At 35.3% G+C, this 22,445-nt stretch overlaps 1 protein-coding gene across 7 annotated transcripts in view; it reads right to left on the reverse strand.

The window, feature by feature from the left end:
- Nucleotides 1-22,445, reverse strand: part of ALMS1 (ALMS1 centrosome and basal body associated protein) — a 206,604-nt gene that overhangs the window by 79,654 nt on the left and 104,505 nt on the right. The gene's annotated exons all lie outside the window — the stretch shown is intronic.

Raw genomic sequence — 22,445 nt, forward strand, 5'->3', positions numbered from 1 at the left:
TTTAAAAATCTACTTTAAATTTCAACTTAGAATGCTATTGTACAATTTAGCTGAGGAAATGGTACTTTCCAGTTGAAGTAAAAATTTAATCATTTTTTAAAAATTACTAGACATCTACAATAAATTAAGGGACTGTGCTAAATGCATAGAGTGTACAAAAATAAATAAAGACTTGCCTCAAGAAGCTTATTTGTCAGTGGGGGAACCAGAGGTTTTTAAGATTGTAATTATGTATTAATATTTTAGAGAATTAATACTAAAACAGAATAAATAAATGATTTTTTAAAAATAAGAATACAAATCTTCTTTACAGAAGAATTCCTAAAAAATATATGCAGATACCGCCTCATCCAAGGAGGTGAAGATTAATCTTTCCCTTCTTCCTTGAGTATGGGCTGGACTTATTAACTGGATTCCAAAGAACAGAGTAATAAAAAGTAATAAATAGTAACTTCACAGTAGAGAAACAACAAACACCATATTATTCAAGTCATCACCAATGTAGTTGTGTGGATGTCACATCTCTGCTGGGATGTGAAAACATGGGTACCCTTTTATGGTATTCTTTTCGAAACCCATAATTCCATCTAATCACGCAAAAAACAATCTAAACTCAGATTAACCAATATTCCTCAAAACTGTCAAAATCATGAAAAATAAGGAAGGAATGAGGAACTGCCATTGACAAGAGGAGACTAAAGATATACAATAGCTAACCAAAGGGCATGTGATATGCACTGGGTCCTGGAACAACAACAAAAAAAGTTATTGATGGAAAAAATATGAAACGTAAATAAAATCTGGAGTGTAGTTAATAGTAATGTACAAAGTTGGCTTCTTAATTTTGACAAATGTACATTATAGTAATATAAGATTTTAATATGAAAAGCTGGGAGAGGGGTATAGAGAACTCTATTATGTTTGTATCTTTTCTGTGGTCTAAAATTACTCAAAAATAAGAAGTTATTGAGGTGGGGCGCCTGGGTGGCTCAGTGGGTTAAAGCCTCTGCCTTCAGCTCAGGTCATGATCCCAGGGTCCTGGGATCGAGCCCCGCATCGGGCTCTCTGCTCAGTAGGGAGCCTGCTTCCCTTCCTCTCTCTCTCTGCCTGCCTCTCTGCCTACTTGTATTCTGTCTGTCAAATAAATAAAAATGTTTATTAAAAAAAAAAAAAAGAAGAAGTTATTGAGGTACCTGACTGGCTCAGTCAGTTAAGTGTCTGATTCTTGATTTCAGCTCAGGTCATGATCTCAGAGTCATGGGATTGAGCCCTGCACTCAGTGGAGAGTCTGCTTAGGAGTCTCTCTCTTTCTCCCTCTCCCTCTGCCCCTTCCCCTGCTCACACAGATACTCATCTCTCTCTCAAATTAATAAATATTTTTTGAAAATAAGAAATAAAAAGTTATTCTTTTAAAAACAGAGCAATATTGTATTATTTTGGAGTAATAGTTATATCACAAAAGAGAAGAACTTCTGGGGCACCTGGGTGGCTCAGTGGGTTAAGCCTCTGCCTTTGGCTCAGGTCATGGTCTCAGGGTCCTGGGATCAAGCCCCACATGCTTTCCCCTCTCTCTCTGCCTGCCTCTGTGCTTACCTGTGATCTCTCTGTCAAATAAATAAATAAAATCTTAAGGAAAAAAAAAAAGAGAGAAGACCTTCTGAATTTCTACCTTCTGCCTTCACTAATTGAAAAGGACAATTAGGAGAAAAGAAAATAATAGGCCAATCTCCTTTATGGATATGAAAGCAAGAATCCTAAACCAAATCCAAACAAAATCATAAACAAAATCCAAAACTAAATGGATGTACGTGAATTCCTACCAAGATGGTTTACTCCTGGAATGCAAGGTGAGTTAACACTCAAGAATCAATCAATATGATTCACCACATCAATAAAATAAATGAGAAAATGCATATGACCATATAAATATAGTCAAATAAAGCATTTGATAAAACTCAGTAATTATGTAGATAAAAACTCATAGCAAAGGGAAACCACAAAAAACTTTAGAGCAACCATCCTATTTATACTGAAATGCAGAAAATGTTCACTGTGAGATTAGGAATAAAATAAGGATGCCAATTTTAACATTTCTGTTCAACTTTAGTAAAGGTCTTAAATGGCATTAGCAATAAGTCAGAAAAAAGAAATGAGAGACAGAAGGATAACAAAGGAAGAAATAATATTGTCATTTTTCATATTTGACATAATTAGGTACACAGAAAGTCCAAAACAATCTAAACATAACTCATTAGAATATAAATACGTTTTTAGGAAAGTTGACAAGAGATAAAATTTTTTAAAAATCTATTACTTTTCAGAAAAACAATCTAAGGGTTTTGAAGGGGCGGGGGGTGGGAGGTTGGGAGAGCCAGGTGGTGGGTATTAAGGAGGGCACGTATTGCATGGAGCACTAGGTGTGGTGCAAAAACAATGAATTCTGTTCAGCTGTAAAAAAATAAAAAAAAAATCTACTTTTTTTTGTATCAGAAAAGTTATGGAAGCATCAGGAAACAGTATTATCTAATAAGCTAGAGAGGGGCATTTTGGAGATTATGGGCAGGGACAGAGTGTAGGCAGACATACTCCACTGGGAAAGAGAAATCACTCCTGGGCTGGCATGATGAGGTGAAATCTAGCAGAATGCCAGCCAATTTTCCCCACAGGACATTTTATTAGTATCAGGATGGTATGGGAGAATGGAAAGCTAAATCAGAAAAGTGGAGTGAAATCTCCTTCATAGTCATGGCACAAATAACAAACCAAGTCCCACTAGACAGAGGGGCCTGTAACAAACATTAGGTCTCCTCCTCAAGACATCTGCCAGATTCTGAACCTCAATAAGGCAGGAAGCTAAATAATTACTGCCTGAGGGAAAGCACTTTCAAACCTTAGGACATATTCCAGACTGACAATAAAAAACCCAGAAGTGCCATCCCCAACAAGGGGGCTGAGCCAGGAAAAGTAAAATCATCTCAATGTTTGAGTTCTTATGAGACAAATGTCTATTAAGAAAGTGTAACTACAACAAATATATAGCCGGACTCCCCTTACATTTGCCATATTCTGAAGCTGCAAAAGCTGAGAGCTGAAAGAGCTAAACTCAAACACCTGAGAGACTAAACTGAACATCTTGTTTTGTTTACTTACTGAAGAGTCAAAGATCTGTTAGGCTTAAAGAAAAAATCCAGGGAGGCCACAGATCAGGAAAAATCAAAAGTATAATGAGTTGGGATGCCTGGGTGGCTCAGTCGTTAAGCCTCTGCCTTCAGCTCAGGTCATGATACCAGGGTTCTGGGATTGAGCCCCCCATCGGGCTCACTGCTCAGCAAGAGCCTGCTTCTCCCTCACCCTCTGCCTATCGCTCCCCCTACTTGTACTCTCTCTTTCTGTCAAATAAATAAATAAATCTTTAAATAAAAAAAAGAAAAAAAGTATGAGTCACTGCACTGCACCCCAGTGCTGACCCAGGAAAATTCCTGACATGACTAAAGTGATCAGACACTATATACGATCAGAGGAATAGGCAAATCCTCTGGCTGGAAAGTAACAGCATCCTCAGTCCCTATGATTTTCCAAATTCACAACATTCATTACATAATCAAAAATTATAAAATTTATCAAGCAGAAAAAAGTGACTAAAAACTGAAAGAAAAAACAAAAACTGCTTTACAGAGGATTCAAGATATTGGAATTAATGCAGAAAGGACGACTTTAAAATGAGTGTGAATATATTAAAAGATCAAATTATGGGGGATAATAGATAAAAATACAGGGATTCTCAAAAAAAATTAGAATCTACCTTTTAGAATCAAATACAGGAAAAATTTAAAAAATAACAGAACACGTTCCCAGCAGACCTCAGGAAATACTAAAAACTTTCTAGAATCAAATAAAATAATCCAACACGGTACAGAACTACAAGAAAGAATGAAGGCACTTACGTCTGTGTGTGTGTGTGTGTGTAACATATACAAGTACGTATTCATATACACTCATACAGATGCACCTTTTTATATATACTTGTATGTTCTATATTTCACATGAAAGAAAATAAGCAACAACGTCTTGTGGTGATTTATAAAAATGTAGAAAATAAACACATGAACAAAAGCAGGAGCAGGCAAATGGAGCTAAACTGTTATAAGCGTCTTAATTGTTCGGGGCACTGGGTGGCACAGTCAGTTGAGCAGCCAACTCTTCATTTCAGCTCAGGTATGATCTCAGGGCTGCAAGAATGAGCCCTGCATGGGCTCTGTACTGAGCGAGGAGCCTGCTTAAGATTCTGTCTCTCTCTCTCCCTCTGCCCTTCCCCACTCCCACACAGGCACTCTCTCTTTCTCTTTAAAAAAAAAAAAAAAAAAAAGACTCTTCAAAAAATTATTTATTTATTTATTTATTTGAGAGAGAGAGAGAGAGAGAGAGAGAGAAAGAAAGAGAAAGAGAAGCAGACTCCCTAATGAGCTCTGGAACCTTGATGTGAGGCTCAATCCCAGGACCTTGGTATCATGACCTGAGCTGAGGGTAGATGCTTAAATGACTGAGCCACCCAGGCACTCCCAAAAAGAGTCCTCACTGTTCATAAAGTAGAAAGAATACTAATTTAAAATGAATTGTAAAGTTAAGTATCATCGTTAGAATAGTCACTAAAAGAATAATAGAAAAAAGTACAATAAAAAATTCAACAGGGGCACCTCTTCCCCACTCATGTGCTCTCTCATTATCTCTGTCTCTCTCTCAAGTAAATCAATCTTTTAAAAAATCCAACAAAGGAGAGAACATGAAATAAAAATAATTGAAATAATAAAGGACAGGGAAAACAAACAGAAATAAACAGCAAAACGGCAAAGCTTAACACAATCATTTCAATGACTATATTGAATATAAATGACCTAAATATCCCAATTAAAATACAAATATTGACAAGATAAAAATAAATAAAGCCAAGCTATATGCTATTCACGAGATACACTTTAGCATAAGGTGACAGATATACTGAAAGTAAAAGGATAGAAAAAGATATACTAAGGAAATCCTAATAAAAAATAAGCATTCTTTCTTTTTCTCCTCCTCCTGCCTTATTTTCCCCATCCTTTTATCTTTTCTTTCCTGAATGAAAAGTGGAGTGAAATCTCCTTCATAGTCATGGCACCAATAACAAACCAAGTCCCACTAGACAGAGTGGAGAGAATAAATTAGGCACCTATGTGGGGTAAGGCAACAAGTACCCCAGAGTAAGGTAACAGAGCCTCATTAGTGTGAGAAGTAAAAGAGTAAAACAAAACAACAACAAAAAAACAAGTAAAAGAGCAGCCTAATACAAGGTATCATAATCTAATCAGGGCAAGGAGAGAATCTGGAGGTGTGGCCTGATATAAAATATCAGAGCCTAATAAGGATGGGAAAGGTTTCCACGGAAAGGCAGGTCCAGCTTGGCATGTGGACTGATCCCAAGCAGAATGACCCCACTCTAGAGACACAGGGAACCTGAATGTTCACAGCAGTTATATTACTAAGAGTAAAAAAACTGGCAACAACGCAAATGTCCTTTACAGGATAAACTGTGATATAGTCATACATTAGAATACTACTTAGCAATAAAAAAATAACTATTGATACATATAATAATTCAGATGAATCTCCAGGTCATTAGGCTGAGTAAAAAGAGTTAATCCCAAAGGTTACATGCTATATGATTCCATTTATAGAACATTCTCAAAATGACAAAATCATACTTAGAAAAACATATCACTGTTTTCCAAGGGTTAAAGAAGGCAGGGTCAGAGAGGAGGAGTGTGATTATAAAGGGACAGGTACAAGGAATTCCTTTGTGATAACAGAACACCTCTGTATCTTGATTATGGTAGTATTTACATATATCTATGTGATTAAATTTCATATAATTATACACATAAATATTTTTAAAAAACCAACTGCATGCAAAAACTGGTGATCTTTCATGAAGGTCTATAGTCTAGTTATCTGTATTGTATCGTGTACATTTCCTGGTTTTGATAATGTACTAAAGTTACATAAGATATTATGTAAGAGAAGTTGAGTGATGGGAACCTGGCACTCTCTAAACTATTTTTGTAATCTCTTGTGAGTCTATATATTTTTAAAGTAAAAAGTGAAGAAAAAACGTAATAGATCCATGAATGAAATGAGAAAGCATGATTCTGTATGGATATAATAAACCCAAACCTGCAAAGGTATAAGATATTTACATAATTTCAAAATACTTCCCACAAAATATGTAATTACAAAGGGAAAAAGAGTAACTTTCCAGTGAAGGAACTTAGCAGCCATAACCTAAAGTAATTAATGTCATAACCGTCAGCAGTGGGACAAACGAAAATTGTGCAACATCTGATAACTACGATGAGAATTCAATGTCACCTCTGTGATAGTCCTAACCCAAACCTAATCATGAGAAACATCAGAGAAACCCAAATTGAGAACAATTCTACAAAGTAAATGATCTGTTATCTTCAGAAGATCAAGAAAGTCAAAGAAAGACTAAAGAAATGTTCCAGACCAAAGGAAATTAGAGTCCTAACAACTAAATGCAGCATGTGATTTTTAACTGCCTCCTTTTATTATAAAAATCCTTACTAGAACAACCAGAAAACCTGAATAGTGTCTGTAATGGAGCACTGATAGTGATTTCCTGATTTTCATGGCTTTATTGGGGTTATGTAGGAATACGTTCTTTTTACAGGAAATGATACTGTGACGGGGCAGTATGTCAACAACTTACTCCCAAATGGTTAAGGAAAACAAAGGAGATATTAACATAATATTCTCAAATGCTGATTAAACAAGCAGACAAAAAATTTAGTAAAAATGAAGATTTCAACATAACACTTGATCAACTGGACTAAATTGACATGTATAGATATTACATTCAGGAACTGCAGAATACATACTCCCTTCAACTGTGCATTGATCAAAATAAAAATACACTGTAAAATGAAGCAATTCTAAGAAATTTAAATATGTTGAAATCATTTAGAATATAATCTCAATGACCATAAAAGAATCAACTTGAAATAAATAATAATTAGAAAGTTCTCATATAATTGGAAATTAAGAAACACATCTCTACATAGCCCATGGAACAAGAACAACAAATTTTAACAGAAATGAGAAAATATTAAGAGCAAAGATGGTGATGAGAAACTACATAAAATCTGTTTATATCAAAAAAGGCTAAATATTAATGAATATGAAAAAAAATTAAGTACTTATTTTCAGAAATGTAGAAAAAGACCATCAAGTTAAAACCCAAAACAGAAGGAAAAAAATAAATATATAAGCAGAAACCTTAAAAACAGAAAACACACCCTAGAGGGTCAACAAAACCCAAATGACTTAACCCCTAGAAAAATCAATCAAGTAAAAAAAGAGAAAACAAAAATTACTGATATCAGATATAAAAAAGCTAATTTCACTAAAGATTCAGAAACTGGAAGGATAGAAGATATGAAAATAACTCATGTCAACAAATTCTGACAAGTTAGAATAGAAAAAAAAAATTATTGAAAAACACTTTCAAAGCTGACATCAGAAAAAAAAGAAAATCTGCACAGTCTTATCTATTAGATTGAATCTGTACTAAAAACTCAAGGCCACAACGGCTTCACTGGTGAATTCTGCCAAATACCTAAGAAAGAGAGAATATCAATCTTACACAAACTCTTTCAGAGTATCCTAATATATTTCTGAGGTCAGCCTAATGCTCATACCAAAACCAGAAAAAGATATTACAGAAAAAGAAAATTACAGGTGAATATCCCCCATGAACACAGATGTAAAAATCCTAAATAAAATACTGGGTAAATTGTGTCTAGCAACAAAGGATAATACATAAATTAAGATGATTAGGGTAATCTCTACAACTATAATAAAGTCTGATTCCATTTTTGATGTTTCACTAATGACTTCTTTTTAAGCATTGCCTTTGGCCCTACATCTGGACAGGCTGGTAAGAAAGTCTGAATGTGAGTACCTCCTTCTTTGGCACCAAAAAAAATTTTAACCTCCCACACATAGAACCCTTTTCCTAGTTCTACTTCCAAGTCACTATAAGCCCAGTCCACTCACTCTGCTTCGCCAAAGCTAGCCAGGACCTGTTTATATTCATCCAGCTCATCCTAAAAGTTCCTGTGTGAGTAATAAACTTCCTCTCAAATTCTCATAGTATGAGAAATGTCATAGCTGACATATCTGAACCAAATTTGGGGTAGGAATCATTCCATTTCTTTATTAAAAATAAAGAATGTATATAAAAGGCCAATAAGAAGAATAAGGCAAATAATAAAAGATGCAGCGTAAATTAAAAAAAAAAGATGGCAGGAAAGAACAGACAAAATCCATATGACACAAATAGAAAGCAAAATGTGATATAGTAGATTTAAATCAAATAATACCTATCTAACACAAACTCTTTCAGACAATGATGAAAGAATGACTATTTCCCAGTTCTTCTTTGAAGCCATCATAACTGATATCAGGACACTTCAAAAAGATCATAGACCAATATTAGCAAACTATATTCAGTAATAAATGTAAAAAAAAAGACAATATGTCATAAGCAAGTCAAGTTTATCCCAATAACACAAGATAAATTTAACATTCAAAATCTAACCAGTGTAATTTACCACACTGATTAAAAAAAAAAAAGAAAATACATATAATACATATGATTACCTCAACTAAGCAGGAAAAGCATTTGACAAAATTCAATACCCACTCATAATAAAAACTCACAGTAGACAATAAAAGAAAACATCTTTAATCTGATAAAGGGCATCTATTAGGGGTGCCCAGGTGGCGGCAGTCGAAACTCTTGGTTTTGGTTCAGGTTGTGATTTCTTGGTGGTGAGATGGACCCCACTCTGGGCTCTGCGCTCCTCTTAGGACTCTCTCCCCCCTTTTCTTCTGCCCCTCCTCCATTGTCTCTCTCAAATAAGTAAATAAGTCTTTTTTCAAAATCTACAGGTACTATCACACTTGAGAAAAATTCCCCCCGCTCCCAAAACAGAGAATAAGGCAAGATGTCTACTCTTACTACTTCTACTTAATATTATATTGAATGTCCTTGCCAGTGCATTAGGCAAGAAAAAGAAATAAACCCATGAAGATTAAAAAGGAAGAAGTAAAACTGCTCTGCTTGTTCCCTGACAACAAGATTGTCTACTAAGAATAAATACCATACTTGCAGATCTCATTAAATTTAGATAAGACACTCCCTAAATCTTAGCAGAGTTACAGAATATAAAATAGAGGACAGCAGGTATGCCTCAACTTAACCACTGGAAATATTAGCTTACTTAAATTCTCTGTGGTCTTAGTATCCATTGCCCTCAATTACCCCATAGGAAGCTCTGATCCAACAAGTAAAAAATAAAAATGAAAAGTAACTTGTTGACATATATAAATTGGCTTGACAACAGTATTTCTATACACAAGCAACAAATAACTAGAAAATATAAATTCTGAAACACCATATACAATAGTATTAAAAAACACAAGTATTTAGGATTAAATTTAACAAGATGTGCAAGATCTACACACTGGAAATTACTTATTACTGAGAGACATTAATAAGAGGGAAAAACTGTTCATGTGTGGGACTCAATATTCTTAAGATATCAATCACTCATAAAATGATCTAGATTCAATTCAATACTGAACAAAATCGCAAGAAGCTTTAATGTACAAATTAGGAAGCTTATTCTAAAATTTATACTGAAATGCAAAGGACTTATAATAGCAAAAGTAACGTTGAAAATAAAAACAAGGTTGGAGGAGGACATAACCTGATTTCAAGACTTAATATCAAGCTATAGTAATCAAGAAATCATGGTTTTTAAAAAAAGACATCATGGTATTACTATAAAAATAGGTACATTAAAGGAATAGAGTAAAATTATTTTTACCCACACATAACAGGCCAACGGACTTCTGACAAAGGTATTAACTAAATTAAAAAAGGAAATAAAATTTCAAAAATGGCACTGGAGTATCTAAGAAAATGATTCTCAATAACACAAATTACAGAAGGAAAACTTTCTCTTCCAACAGAGGAGGTTTGGTTCCCTCTGTACTAAGCCACCTACAACTGACACAAAGTACACAGGAGAGAGGAGTAAATTAAGCTCCTACTTTCTGTCCTGAGAGTCAGGAAAGGGGAGCTTAAAGAAAAACTGTAAAGAGAAAAGCAACTCCTTAACGTATGTTATAAACTCCTGGGCCTATCCCTGAGCCATTTGTGTGTGTGTGGATCTGAACCTAAACAGCATACCTATACTTTGAGCACAGAAGTATGAGACAGACTATATAGTCCAAGTCTCAGACTGGCCACAGGTCAGATCTGAAGAGCAGTGCAAAAACTTTGAAAACTGAACTCACATGGAACAATAACCCACAGAAGGCAGGTAAGAATTTGTAATATGAATGTGAATGTGTTGATTGCCCAGTTAAACAAAAATATCAAAATTTTCTATAGGATTTAAATGAGATTAGTTATCTCAAAATATTACAAAATATAAACAATAACTACTCAGCATATGAAGAACCAGAAAAATCTCAACTCACATGGGAAAAGAAAATCAACAGACACCAATGCTAGGATGAAAGAAATGTTAGAACTATCTGACAAAAACTTTAAAAGAAGCTATTATAAAATCCTCCCAACAAGTAAGGGTGGATACCCTTGAAACAAATGGAAAGACAGGTCTCAGAAGATATAGAGAAAGAGAAGATCTAGAGAAGCAATGGAAGAAGTTTTAAAACTAAAAAATGATATAACTGAAATAAAATACTCACTGGATGAGCTCAACAGCAGAATGGAAATGTTGGGGGAAAGACTTAGGGAACAACAAGACAGATCAATAGAAATTATTTAGGCTGAACAACAGAGGATAAAAAAGATTGGAAAAAAAAAATCAACAGAACTTCAGGGACTTACAAGATAATACCAAAAGGTTTAACATTTGTGTCTTTGGAGATGTAGAAAGAGAAGAATGCGGTAAGAAAAAATATTTGAAGAAATAAGGGCTAAAACTCCCTAAATATGACGAAAACTATAAACCCTTAGAAGCTCAGCAAACTCCAAACATGATGCACCAAAGAAATCCATGCCTAGAAACATCATAACCAATTGACTCAAAGCAAAACAACAACAAAAAAAGTCCATCTGGGAAAAATGATACATTGTTTTAGCTTATATGGGAATAATGATTCCACAACTGTAGATTTCTCATCAGAAACCATGAAATTTACACAGAAGTAGACTATTTTTAAAGTACTAAAAGAAAAGGACTGTCAACCTAATTGCATGAGCCATAAAATAATGAGTAAACTTGGACTTCACTGAAATTTAATAAAACGTTGTTCTGTGAAAGACCCACTGAGTAGATGAAAAGATAAGTCACATACTAGAAGAAGATATTTGCCAATAACATATCCACCAAAGATCTTATATCCAAAACACATTATCCAAAACTCTCAGAACTCAACAGTAAGAAAATAAAACCCTATTAAAAAATCATTTCACCAAAGAGGATGGTAAAAAAGTCACATGAAGTGAGGAAAATCCATTAGGGAAATACAAATGAAAAACATGTTGAACTATCACTGTACACATATAAAAATGTCTAAAATATGTGGACAATACCACATGCTGGCAAAGATGTAGAGTAACTGGAACACGTATCAATGCTAGTGCAAATGCAAAAATAAACAGTTCTTGCAAGGTTAAATACACACATACACCACATGACTTAGCAATCCCATTCCTGAGTATTTACCCTACAGAATCAAAAACTAGCACACAAAGGTTTATTGCTCTAACTGTAATCACCCCGAAGTGTAATCACTCCAAAGAATGAATGCATGGATAAACAGACTATGGTAATCTATACAACAGAATTGTAATATAAAGGAGTAATAAAATATCACTGCTTTCAATAAAGCAATAAAAAGCAAAAAATATGCTTCACAAAAAGGAGGGATGAATCTTAAATGTGCTTTACAAGGTAAAAGAAATTAAACCTAAAGGCTGTTACATATTTTATTATTTCATATTTATGACACTATAGAAGGCAAAACCAGAGGAAAGAACAAACCAGGAATTACCAGGTGTCAAGGGAGGGATTTATCTATAAATAGAAGGCAAGTAGAAATTTGGGGACTGATGGAAAAACATTGTATGGAACTGTGATGGTGGATTTATCATAACTGATAGAGTCGTACGCCACAAAATGTAAGTTTTAAACTATGTAAATTTTTAAAAATGAACCATGATGTAAGAACAAAGATAGAATGCAGGATGTGACAAATGATAATAACTGTATTATAAATGAATCACACTGAAGACTATAGGAAAAAAAAAAAAAAAGAAGAAGAACATGACCTAAGAAACGTCAGCAATGTTTTGACTACATGATATAATGCATCTAGTCACCTCAGTGACTAAACATTTTTCACCAGAGTATGGGTTAGGAATTCTGAAACTATCTAATTAAATACAAGGGTAAATATGTTGTAGATAATGAGAGCCACTGAAGAAATAATTTAAAAATAAGGGTAAGAGGCTTGAATCAACTTTGTGGTTCTAGATCAGGTGAGGGTATCAATACTGACTAGTGGTTTAAAAAAATACTTAAAGGGGCGCCTGGGTGGCTCAGTGGGTTAAAGTCTCTGCCTTCTGCTCAGGTCATGATCTCAGGGTCCTAGGATCGAGCCCCGCATCGGGCTCTCTGCTCAGCAGGGAGCCTGCTTCCCCGCCCCCCCGCCTGCCTTTCTGCCTACCTATAATCTCCATCTGTCAAATAAATAAAATCTTTTATTTTTTTTTAAAGATTTTATTTATTTATTTGACAGACGGAGATCACAAGCAGGCAAAGAGGCAGGCAGAGAGAGAGAGGAAGGGAAGCAGGCTCCCCGCTGACCAGAGAGCCCAATGCGGGGCTCGATCCCAGGAGTCTGGGATCATGACCTGAGCCGAAGGAAGAGGCTTTAACCCACTGATCCACCCAGGTGCCCTAAAATCTTTTTAAATAAATAAATAAATAAATAATACTTTATATATATACAGATAAACACAAACACATACACAAATACTGACAGAGATGGGAATAAGTAGAGAAGTAGGTATATGTATGAATTAATATATATATACATATAATTCTTAGCTTGATTAACTGCTAGAAGCAGTGACATCTTAGTAACAATGAGCCAATCTGGTGTTATACCTTTGTTTCTAAATACTATTCTCCACTGGTCAACATAGGGTACCAAAGTCCCTTACTATTATTGTATTGTTATCTATTTCTCCTTTCAGATATGTTTAGTAATTGCTTAATACACTTAGATATTCCAATGTTGGGTGTACAATTGTTATATAATCTTGATGAATTGTCCCCTTCATTATTACATAATGGCCTTCCTTGTCTCTTGTTACTGCTTTTGGCTTAATGTCTATTTTGTCCAATATAAGTATAAATATAGCTACTCCTGCTCTCTTTTGGTCACCACCTGCATGGAGTATCTTCTTCCATTTCTTCACTTTAAACCTGTTTGTCTTTAAGCTAATGAGTCTCTTGTAGGCAGCATATAGTTGGGTCATGTTGTTGTTGTTTTTTTTTCCCCAATTCATCCGGTCACTCTATGTCTTTTAATTGGAGAATTCAATCCATGCATATTTAGAGTTACTGATAGGTAAAGACTTAATTAATGCCATCTCATTATTTGTTTTCTGGCTGATTTGCAGTTTCCTTGTTCATTTCTTCCTCTCTTGCTGCCACCTTTTGTGAATTGTTGATTTTTCAAAAGATTATGCTCTGATTCCCTTCAGATTTTTCACGAATCTACCATGTTTTTGCCTTGTGGTTCCCATGAAGCTTACATAAAACTTCTTATGGTTGTAACAACCTATTTTATATAATAACAAGTTTGATCACATACAAAATCACTATCATTTTGCCCCTTGCACTTTTATGTTTTTAAATACCCCAATTCAACAACGGATAGATCTTCTAGGTGAGAAAATGTTGGACTTGAATTATAATTTAGACCAAATGGACTTAACAGACATATATAGAATATTCCATCCAACAGCTCCTGAACACACATTCTTATCAAGCACACACAGAACATTTTGCAGGACAGGACATATGATATATCACAAAACAAGTCTTAGCAGATTTAAGAGGACTGAAAACATGCCAAGTACCTTTTCCAACCACTATAATATGAAAACTAGAAACTAATACCAGCAGGAAAACAGGAAATCTTAAAAATACGTGGAAATTAGATAATATAGTCCTGAACAACCAATATGTTAAAGAAAAAAATCAAAAGAGAAAGCAAAAAAATATTTTGAAACAAATGAAAATGGAAACACAACATACAAAAATCAATGGAATGAAGCAAAAGCAGTTCAAAGAGGGAGGTTTATGGTGATGAATGCCTATATTAAGAAAAAAGAAAGGTCTTGAGGCACATGGTTAACTCAGTTAGTTAAGCGTCTGACTCTTGATTTCAGTTCAGTTCATGATCTCAGGGTCGTGAGATTAAGCCCCATTAATTGACCTTAAGATTCTCTTTCCCCCTTTCCCTCTGCCCCTCCCTCCTGCTCATGCACACTCTCTCTCTCTTGAAAAGGAAAGGAAAGCAAGAGGAAAAGAAGGAAGGAAGAAAGAAAGGAAAGGAAAAGAAAAAGGTCTCAAATACCCTTACACCTCAAGGAAAAAACTTAGCAGAAGGAAGGTAGTAACAAAGATCAGAGAAGAAATGAATGAAATAAAATTCAGAAAAACAACACAAAAGATCATGAAACTAAAAACTGTATTTTTTTTTTCAAAAAGATAGAGAAAATTGTAAATCTTTACCCAGACTAAGAAAAAAAGAAAAGTCACAAATGAATAAAATAAAAAATGAAAGAGAAGACATTACAGGTGATACCACAGAAATACACAGAATCATGAAACTAGTAGGAACAATTATATGCCAACAAATTGGAGCACCTAGGGGGGAAAAAAGATACATTCTTAGAAACATACAACTTCCCAAGACTGAATCATGAAGAAATAGGAAACATGAACACACAAATAATGAGTAAGGAGATTGAATCAGTAATCAAAAACCTCCAAACAAAAAAAAAAAGTCCAGGACCAGAAGGTTTTATTGGTGAATTCTACCAAACATTTAAAGAAGAAATAACACCAATCCTTCTGAAACTCATCCAAAAATTGGAGAGGAAGGAACACTTCCAAATTCATTTTATGAGGTGAGCATTACCCTGACCCAAAACTAGGTAAGGACATTGCTAGAAAACTACAAACCACTATCCCTGAATACAGACATAAAAACCCCAATAAAATATTAGCAAATCAAATTCAACAGTACATTTACAGAATCCTACATGATGATCAGTTTGGGTTTATCTCTGGGAGGCAAGGACAGTTCAACATAAGCAAGTAAAAAAATGTGATATACAACATTAATAGAGTGAAAGACAAACATCAAGAAAGGCATTTGACAAAACACAACATTCACTCATGATAAAAAACTATCAACAAATTGGGTACCTCAACATAATAAACTTCATGTATGACAAACCCTCAGCTTATATCAACCTCAGTGGTGCCTGGTAAAAGCATTCCCTTTAATGTCAAGAACAAGATAAAAGTGACCATTCTCACCATTCTTATTAACATAGTACTGGAAGTCCTAGCTAGAGCAACCAGGAAAGAAAAAGAAATAAAAGGCATCCAAATCAGAGAAGTAGTAAGATGGTATATTTTTATAAATGATATAATCTTATATATGGAAAATCTTAAATATTTCACCAATGATTAGTGTTTCTATACACTAACAACAAGGTATCTGAAGAAAAAAAACCCCCTAGATTTACACTAGTATCAAAAACAATAAAATATCTAGGAACAAACTTAAACATCAATGACGTGAAAGATCTGTACCCTGAAAACTGCAAGACTTTGACAAAAGAAACTGAGGCACACAGAAAAAAAAAAATGGAAAGATGCCCTATGTTCATGCACAAGAATTAGTATTGTTAAAATGTCCACACTACCCAAAGCCCTTGATAGAGTCAATGCAATCCCCCCATCAACACTCGCTAACATTTTTCACACAAAGAGAAAAAAAATTCTTAAATTTATATGAAGCCCATTCTCTTACACCATACACAAAGATAAACTCGAAATGGATAAAAGACCTTAACATGAGGCAGGAATCTATCAAAATCCTAGAGGAGAACATAGGCAGTAACCTCTTCGATGTCAGCCACAACAACTTCGTTGAAGATATGTCTCCAACGGCAAAGGAAACAAAAGCGAAAATGAACTTTTGGGACTTCATCAAGATAAAAAGCTTCTGCAGGTAATACCACAGAAATACACAGAAATACACCAAAGGAAACAGTCAACAAAGCAAAGAGGCAACCCACGGAATGGGAGAAGATATTTGCAAATGACACTAAAGACAAAGTGATGATATCCAAGATCTATAAAGAACTCCTCAAACTCCACACACACAAAATAGATAATCACGTCAAAAAATGGGCAGAAGACATGAACAGACATTTCTCCAAAGCAGACATACAAATGGCTGACAGACACATGAAAAAATGTTCATCATCACTAGCCATCAGGGAGATTCAAATCAAAACCACATTGAGCTTCTTCTACCTTACACCAGTTAGAATGGCCACAATTAACAAGACAGTAAACAACAAGTGTTGGAGAGGATGTGGAGAAAGGGGAACACTCTTACTCTGTTGGTGGGAATGCAAGTTGGTGCAACCACTTTGGAAAACAGTGTGGAGATTCCTCAAAAAATTAAAAAAAAAAAAAAAAATTAGAGCTACCCTAAAACCCTGCAATTGCACTGCTGGGCATTTACCCCAAAGATACAGATGTAGTGAAAAGAAGGGCCATCTGTACCCCAATGTCCATAGCAGCAATGACCATAGTCACCAAACTATGGAAAGAACCAAGATGCCCTTAAATGGATAAAGAAGATATGGTACATATATACAATGGAGTATTATGCCTCCATCAGAAAGGATGAATCCCAACTTTTGTATCAACATGGATGGGACTGGAGGAGATATGCTCAGTGAAATAAGTCAAGCAGAGAGAGTCAATTATCATATGGTTTCACTTACTTGTGGAGCATAAGGAATAACATGGAAGACATTAGGAGATGGAGGGAAGTGAGCTGGGGGAAATTGGAGGGGGAGACAAACCATAAGACACTGTGGACTCCGAGAAACAAACTGAGGGTTTGGGAGGGGAAGGGAGTGGGGGGGGTTGAGTGAGCCTGGTGGTGGGTATTATAGAGGGCACGTATTGCATGGAGCACTAGGTGTGGTGCATAAATAATGAATTTTGGAACACTGAAAAAATTAAATTTAAAAAAATATTTGTATGGGGCCATAAAAGACCCCAAACAGCCAAAGAAATTATGAATAAGAACAAAACTGGAGGCATCACATTTCAAGATTTTAAACTACACTACAAAGTTACAGTAATCAAAACAGTATGGTACTAGCATCAAAACAGAAACACAGACAAATGAACTGAATAGATAGCACAGAAATATTTCCCTGCACATACAGTCAAGTAGTATCTGACAAGGGATCCAAGAATACTCAATAAGGAAAAGTCCTGAAAAAACTGAATAACCATGTGCAGAAAAATGAAACTGGACCCGTATCTTATACCACTCACAAAAGTTAACTTGAAATGGGGTAAGAGTTAAACATAAAACCTGAAAATTAGTACTAGAGAAAAACATACGGGAAAACTCCTTGACATTTATCTTGGCAATGACTTTTTTAATGTGACACCAAATGCACAAGCAACAAAAACAAAACTCAGTAAGTGGGACTGTGTCAACAAAAAATCTTCTGTACATCAAAAGAGATAATCAACAAAATAAAAAGGCAACTTACAGAATGGGAGAAAATATTTGCAAACCATGTATGTGATATGGGATTAATATCCAAAATATATAAAGAATTCACACAAACTCGATAACAAACAAACAAGCTGACACCCCCAAAATGAATAACCCAATTAAACAATGGGCTGGAGATATGAACAGACATTTTTCCAAAGACGACCTATGGATGGCCAACAGACAAGAAAAGGTGCTCAACATCACTGATTATCAGAGAAATGCAAGTCAAAACTATGAGAGATCACCTCACACTTGTCAGAATGGCTAAAGCCAACAACAGAAGAAACAAGAGATGTTGCCAAGGATGTTGAGAAAGGGGAAACCTCTTGCACTGTTGGTAAGAATGCAAACTAGTGCAGCCACTGTGGAAAACCATATGGAGGTTCCTCAAAAAGTGAAAAATAGAACTACCCTACCATCTAGCAATTGTATTACTGGGTATTTATCCCCCAAAATATAAAAACAATAATTCAAAGGGATACATGCACCCTGATGTTTATAGTAGCATTATCTACAATAGCCAAATTATGAAAACAGCCTAAGTGTCCATCAATTGATGAATGGATAAAGAACATGTGGTGTATATATACATATAATAGAGTATTACTCAGCATAAAAAGAATGAAATCTTGACATTTGCAATAACATGGATGGAGCTAGAGAGTATTATACTTAAGTTAGTCAGAGACAGATACCATATGATCTCACTCATGTGGAATTTCAGAAACAAAACAAATAAGCAAAGGGTGGGGGGATGTGAGAGAGGCAAACCAAGAAGCAGACTTTTAACTATAGAGAACAAACTGACGGTTGCCAGCAGGGAGGTGGTTGGAGGCAATGGGTTGGGTATATTAGGGAAATTGGTAAGTGCACCTGTTGTGATGAGCACCAGGTGTTGTACGGAGGTGCTGAATCACTATTTTGTACACCTGATACTGATACCGCACTGTATATTAACTAACTGGAATTCAAATAAAAATTTAAAAAATGAAATTAGGCAAAGGAACTGAACAGACATTTTTCCAAAGAAGGCACACAAATGGCCAACAGATACATGAAAAGGTGCTCAACATCACTATCCATCAGGAAAACACAACCCTCTAGCTCCATGAAAACCATGAGCTATTCCCTGACACCTGTTAGAATGGCCATTATCAAAAAGAAAAGCGCAAGGGGCACCTGGGTGGCTCAGTCAGTTAAGCGTCTGCCTTCAGCTCAGGTCATGATCCCAGGGTCCTGGGACTGAGCGCCACATAGGGCTCCCTGCTCTGTGGGGAGACTCCTTCTCCCTCTCCCTCCACCCTTCCCCACAGTTCGTGCTCGCTCTCAAATAAATAAATAAAATCTTAAAAGAAAAAAGCCAAGAGATAAATGTTGGTGAGGATACAGAATGAAGGGAACCCTTGTGCACTACTGGTTGGTGAGAATGCAGCTGATACAGCAACTACGGAATATAGTATGGAGATTCTTCAAAAACTTAAAAACAGAATTGCCATATGAGCCAGCAATCTCATTTGTGGGTATATATTCAAAGGAAATGAAAACAGGATATTGAAGAGAGATCTACACTCCTATGTCATTAATTCATAATAGCCAAGATCTGGAAACAACCCAAGTGTCCATCAATATATGAAGGGATAAAGATGTGCTATTTATACGTATCTCTCTATATAATATATATGTATTTATTATATATAGTATTATATTATTCAGTCATTAAAAAGAAGGAAATCCTGCACTTGCAACAACACAGATGGACCTTAAGGGCACTATGCTAAGTGAAAAAGTCAGACAGAGAAAGACAGAAACTGTATGATATATATGTGGAATCCAGAACCGCCAAACTCATGGAAACAGAGAGTAGAAGAGTAGAAAGGTAGTGATCAGGGACTGGAGGGTGAGAGAAATGGGGAAATTGTGGTCAAAGGGTATGAACTTCCAACTAGAAGATGAAGATGTTCTGGAGATCTATATGCACAGCATTGTAATGACAGCTAACAATAATATCATACACTTGAAAGTTGTTAAAAGAGAAAACCTTAAATGTTTTCACCGCAAAAAGTAAAGGCAAATATGTGACAGGGCAGAGGTATTAGCTAATGTATAGTGGTAACTGTTTTGCAATATATGTGCATCAAATCAACACACTACAAACCTTAGTAAACTTACACAATGTTTTATGTAAATTATGTGTCAAAAAAGCTAGAAAAAAAATAAATCCTTTTTTCAAGAAAGAAAAAAGAAAGGAAAGGTAAAAGAAGGAAGGAAGGAAGGAGGGAGGGAGGATGGAGGGAGGAGGGAACAGGAAACAAGAGTTCTTGGGAGAAATGGTTGATGGGGGCAGTGGAGGGGCTAGTGCAGGGTACAACAGCCAACATGAAAGTGTTCTCAATAGCTAAAACTGGATTAATTTGAGTAGTATTGCTTACAATCCAAAGAATGAAATAAATGCCCTGGAATCCATACTGATGTACATTAATAAAGGAATAAATAAATGGAGAAGGAACAATATTGCTTATAGAAAAATTCCACTTAATAGGAATGAAAGAAATATAAAAACTCCATTAGAATACCAGAGTAATAATTGCTACAGGCAAGATCCAGTGATGGATGCTAAAATTAGTGATCAAAGTTTAAGCAGAAACAGGATGTTTACACAGTCTACCAGTTTCTCCCTCAAATACCTAGTATTTACAAAGGAAAAACAGTAACTGCACAGTGGAGAATCTTGGTAGACACCACTGCAGCCAAGTGATCAAGGTTAACATCACCAGTAATGCATATCAACTTAATGTGCTGCTCCCTAATGAGATGCAGTGAAAGTGCTGTGAATAATATTAAGACTGATGAATCACAGGCCTGTTGTACTCCTGAAATAATACATGTTAATAATTAAAAATTAAATCTTAAAAAAAAGAAAAAGCATAATCTCAATATACTCTTCAGACATCAGGTAAAACTAAGTAAAAACTTTCTTCAAAATAAGTAATCACTTCTCTTCAGTGTCAATGTCATAAAAACAAGGACAGCCACAGATTGGAGGAAAGAAAGTAGACATGACAACTGTAACACAAGGTGGAATCTTGGTGGGATCTTGGATTGGATCTGAAGCAAAAAATGTTCGATTGTGGAAAAATGAGGTGAAATCCAAATCCAAATCAGTTTATATTTTAGGTATAATTTTATATGAAGGATAGTTTCTTAGTTTTGGTTAAATATTTTATGGTTATGATGTTATGGCAAGATGTTAACATAGAGGAATCTTTGGTAAAGGATATATTGGCAACCTCTAAGATATTCCCCAATGATCTCTGAGTCCTGGTATTTACACCCTTGTGTAACCCCGAATCCTTGAGGAAATAGTGATTCATTTCTACTGAAGAGAAAGTGGCAGAAGTGGTGAAATTCACATAGAAAGTTAGGTTGCAAAGACTATGACGTTTGTGTTGGGTATCCTTCCTTGTTCTCTCACATGTTCACTCTGAGGAACATCTGGCTGTCATATTTGTGCTGCTGTATGGAAGGAAGGGAATGATGTCTCTGGCCAATAGCCATGTGAACAAGCCTGGAAGCATATCCTCTCAATCAAGCCTTGATATGGGACTACAACTGCAGGCAATACCTTGTTTGCAACCTTGTAAGAGACCCTGGACCCAAAGCACCCAGCTAAGCCTCACCCAGATCTCTGGCTCATAGAAACCCATATTAATATTGTTTTAAGCTGCTACATTTTAGAGTAATATGTTACACAGCAATACATAATACAAGAAATCTTCCTATTTTTGTAACACCTCTGTAAACTTAATCTCAAAATTAAGAAGTTTTAAAACAATACACACATCCTTACACATTTTATTCATATATATACACACATATGTATACAGATTAGTGTGTGTGTGTGTAGTTTGAATTACTGTTGTTTTTTCTAAAGATTTTATTTATTTGAGAGAGAGCACAAGAGGGCAGAGGGTCAGAGAAAGAAGCAGACTCCCTGCTGAGGGGGAAGGCCAATGTGGAGCTTCATCCTGGGACTCCAGGCTCATGACCAAAGCTGAAGGGAGATGCTTAACCAACTAAGCCACCCAGGTACCCTTTGAATTACTATGGACTCTAGAGTCAGACAAACCTAGATTCAAATGCCACCTCTTAACACTTAATAATAGTCAAGCACTTGTATTGGGCCAAACATTAAATTTCTCAGTATTAAGATTTTAAAATCCTGATGTTTATATTAAGTATAAAATGATATCCACATCTACTATAACAGATGGCATTTAGTACGTTCTAGACAAACGGCATTATTATTAGTTTATATTTATAGTCACCTATTATTTTCTTCTCATTCGAGGAATTCAACTCGAATTCAGTATTATAATACTGAAAGCAGAGACTGACCCTGTTTTTCAGGCCCAATCCAATCTAAATCACTAAGTTTTAGAGCTATCAGG

Source organism: Lontra canadensis, unplaced genomic scaffold (assembly GCF_010015895.1).
Source record: "Lontra canadensis isolate GAN:19392208 unplaced genomic scaffold, GSC_riverotter_1.0 scaffold50, whole genome shotgun sequence".
Lineage (NCBI taxonomy): Eukaryota > Metazoa > Chordata > Mammalia > Carnivora > Mustelidae > Lontra > Lontra canadensis.